Genomic DNA, 4,118 nt, shown 5'->3' with positions numbered 1-4,118 from the left:
GAGCAACTACACAGGCTGGCTGGGAGGTTGTGCTTGTCTCCTGTTGGAGATTACAGAAGCAAAGTGTGTGTTAGTTTTGGAGTGGGGTTTTTCTGATTTTTTTTTTGGGGGGGTAGGGGGAGTTGTATTTTTTTGGCAATCTGTAGCCAACTGCCATAATCACTATCTCCTATTCCACAGAGAATATGCATCATAAAAAAAAAAAAGACACTGTCATCAGGTGATGACAGGTGATGTAAAACTAGGGATACAAAGAGTTAATATCTGCTAGATACTGTGTGCTTCCTCTGCCATGGTGCCCACCCCCATGTTTGTTCCTTTTCTTGCATTACTGGGACAGGATAGTTTGGAGCCAATGGCCTGTCCTACCGTTTCCCAGGGGGGTGCTCCAGGTTATCACCAGACTCTACATCAGCACCACCAAGGCCATTGGAGTGATGGCAAGAAGCAGATGAGGGCCTTGGCCAGCATAGGCTGCAAGTATTCACCAGCTACATAGGGAAAGGAAGCAAACTGGACAGACCAATTGGAGGGCGTTCCCAATCCAAAAGGAACCAGAGCAGCCAGACCACCAGCCCAGAAAAGCCTCTCCTCCAGACACCCTGCTTGAATGGCAGCAGGAGGTGCTCTGCCACAGTTTTGCCTTTTAAAGAGAGGCAGAGACTGAATCCTTAAAATCTTACCTATGTTATACTCACTTGCCTGAGCTTTTATAGCCTCTTCTACCACCCAAACTACCTCTAGAGAGAGAAGGGACTGGAGCAGCTGTGGGAGCCCCTGGCCACAGCATACAAAGCCCACTTGTTATCAGCACTGTCATATGCCTTTCTGCCCCCTCCCCCTTCCCAGCTCCACCACAACCACTACATCCCAAATGCACAAGCTGAGCATCCATCAAAAGGGCTATTATCTCACGATTTCTTAACAGCCACTGTTGCTCTTGGGTATGGAGAACCGAGCTCCCCCTTTGACACAGTGCCCCAGCAAAGAAATAGCAGCGCCTGTCTCTGGTTGGCATACTGATTTGCGGATTGTCACAGCAGCCAGGGTGGGATGGGGGACTGCTGCCTGCACATGGGGTTGGCATTAGTGATTTAGGCCTTTGCTCCAGTCCTACAAGGCAGGCAGGTCCTACAGAGATCATACTTTTGGCCTCCAGATGTTAGCAGTGATGGTAACTCCCATGGAGGGTGGTTAACAGACCACTTTAGGGCTTCATTATTTACAGCTGATGCTTTTAATCTGTTCTTCCTGGACTGGGGCAGAAAAGGGGCACATAAACAAAGCCACCAACCTCTGGAGTAGGAAAAGGGTCTATGGTGCATGGAGAGGCAGTTTCCAGGGCTGTGCACATTGGCTGAAGGAACTTGTTGACTGGCATCAGGTACTGACATCCCCAGGAGCCTGCTGGAGGATGCTCCTTTGCTCTTTCACCCTGCGGGCAGTAAATGCTGGTACTGGTTGCCCTTGGCTCCATCATAGGTGAATTTTTCTTGTTGCATATGAGCAGGCAAACTGGTGGCAGCATAGACAGTGCCACTCCACTTCCATGCAGAAGATCTCCAGCATGGGCAAAGTTGGAGTCCTGGCAGCGACAGGCGGATACCCCAGTGCATCAGGGACCATGGCCAGGATGAGATCTGTGCACCACAGGTGGAAACTAAGATTTGCTCAATCACACAGTGTGAACCATAACGGATTAAAGGTATCACATTTTTTCCTGTTGCTGTTTTTTTAAGTCTCCTGGAGTAAAAAGCACTGTTAGCACCAGCAATCTTGGGAACTGGGCATTTTGCTGGCCATGAGTGATGTAGATCCCATCTTCAGAGAGCTTTGCTTCTTTCATCTGCCTACAGAGAAACTCACTGTAGGCTTACGCTTGTTTGTCTTCCTGTTCTCAAGGGGCCACTCTTACAGATGACACTTTGAAAACAAGACTCAGTGATAGTCTCGCTTCTGTCAGTGAGGGGTGGTGCTTGAAGCTCTGGTCAGCCTAAAGTTTCCCTTTGTCCCGTCGGGTTTGCTCTGAGCCATGAGCTCTGTTGCTGTGACAGTGTTCTGGAAAACAACACATTGGAAGACATATGGCTGGCCAGATCACAGAATCACAGAATATGCTGAATTGGAAGGGACCTGCAAGGATCATTCAGTCCAACCCTAACTCTGTACAGGACATGTGGTCATGTCTTAGCAGGCACTGTGTACGGCTTTCCACTCAAAAAGGCTTCTTTTCTGCAAGTTTTTTTGGACATTGAGAAAATACCTAAAGTAGACAATGATGAATACTCTACTGGAGAAACCATGAGACTTTACAGCCACGCAAAAAGCCATCAAGCTTAGTCTCAGACCTTACAGAATAATTTTTTAATAAAAACTTGAGGTTGTTCAATTTTCCACTGAAATCACTGGACATTAACATGGTGATTTTATTAGGAAAAAAAGAAAAAGCTTTCATTATCCCATAATCTGAAGACCTCTGGCATGGGAAAGGTTTTCCTACCTGGGATGACTGTCTCAGGACAATTCACTCAGTCCAGTACTGTTCCAGTGTAAACACAGGATGAATTTTAAATCTAGCTTTCCTTCCCTAAATTGCCCCTGACTCTTCACTAAGAAGGCATACTGAGAAAATTATAGCACTCTTATTGAGAAGAGTAGAGGTTCTTTTTAAAGTTTCAGGTATGAAATTCAGATACTTGAATTTGAGGCAGTTTACCATCCTCCAGGATTAGCCAGCCATACAGCCACAACTTCATCTGGGCTGGTTAGAGCTGGATTCTTTCATCCAAGCCTTCTAAAATAGGGAAAATGTCAGAAATTTGGGCCACTCATATTCCCAGCTCATTTTTCCCTCACGCAGATGAGATGATCTGTGCTAGAAGAGAGATTTCTGTCATGATGAAGGCATTTCTGAGAGATAATTTACTTGTATGAACTGGGTGCACTGACACTAGGATCCTGCATGGAAAAAGACACAGCAAATTGATTGTGAGGGGTTTGTTTGAAAGAAGAAAGGGGAGATTGTAAAGCAGATGTCTTCGTGGCAATATGGCAAAATAAGTGGAGGAGTTCCCATATTTTCCTGTGGTTTTGTTAAATCTGGGGTCTTTGGATCATTTTAATAACTGATCAAAAGAGAGAGCATGAGCAGGCAGCCGTAACTGCAGAAGACCAGCCAGTCAGGATGTTTGCAAGCAAAAAGGTTTGTAAGCTGTGCTACTGCCAAAATTCCCTGAAGGAGAAGCATTTACTGGGATGATTGGTTCTCGAGAAAGATTTTTTTCTTTGATAAGTACTGTGCATCTATCCAGTTTCTGGTTTTCTGTTTGGGCCTTGGACTCTCCATTATGCAAGCCTATTTGCCTTTTTAATCCACTATTTTCTCCTGAAATGTATAAGACTAGGAATGCTTTGTTGTACTAAAGGAGTGGTGACTTAAGCAAGGAACTGAGCTAAGGCCCTGACCCAAGCAGGGGGAGAACTGTTTTGTTTTGGTTTTTCCTAGTTTCTAAGATTTTAGATGCTCAAAACTACACACTACAGAGCAACTGCCGGGATAAGGCAGTCCTTTTCCAGCCTGCCCTAAAGCATTGCCCTAAAGCCTCCCACGCCAGCAGAGGTTTGGGATTTTCCTGAGATGCTGCCCGCACAGTGGGGTCAAATTCTGATTTCAGTTGCAGCAAGCTCTTCTTCCTTCCACAGCATCCTCTTGGCATGAGCTTCATCACGTCCTTGTCTGGCAAGCTTGGCGAGGATGAGTGAACACTCTGGCTCCCGGTACCTTCTAGCTGGGACCAGCACCGTCCTAAAGGCTAGTGTCGGCGTGGGTGCTTGCGTAGGACCCTATGGTGTCTGTGCGGGGATGCTGGGTATGGGGGTGGCTGCATCCCCCCGGGGGCTGATACCCACTCGCTAACCCTGAGACGGTGCATGTCTGCGTGAGCGCTGCTGGGAGGGGTGGTGATGGTGGCGGGGATGTCGCTGGGAATCGCGGGTAGCCCTGCGGGGCACGGGCGCGCTTTGTGCGAGGCGAGGACGCGCGGGGGCCGCGGAGCTGCCGCGCCGCTCCCGCCCGGGCCGCTGCCCACGCCTTGCTGCGGGGGCGGGCGTGGTTGCGG

Source organism: Neopelma chrysocephalum, unplaced genomic scaffold (assembly GCF_003984885.1).
Source record: "Neopelma chrysocephalum unplaced genomic scaffold, ASM398488v2 Primary Assembly neopelma1_42b, whole genome shotgun sequence".
Classification (NCBI taxonomy): domain Eukaryota; kingdom Metazoa; phylum Chordata; class Aves; order Passeriformes; family Pipridae; genus Neopelma; species Neopelma chrysocephalum.
Note: the sequence above shows the minus strand (reverse complement) of the source record.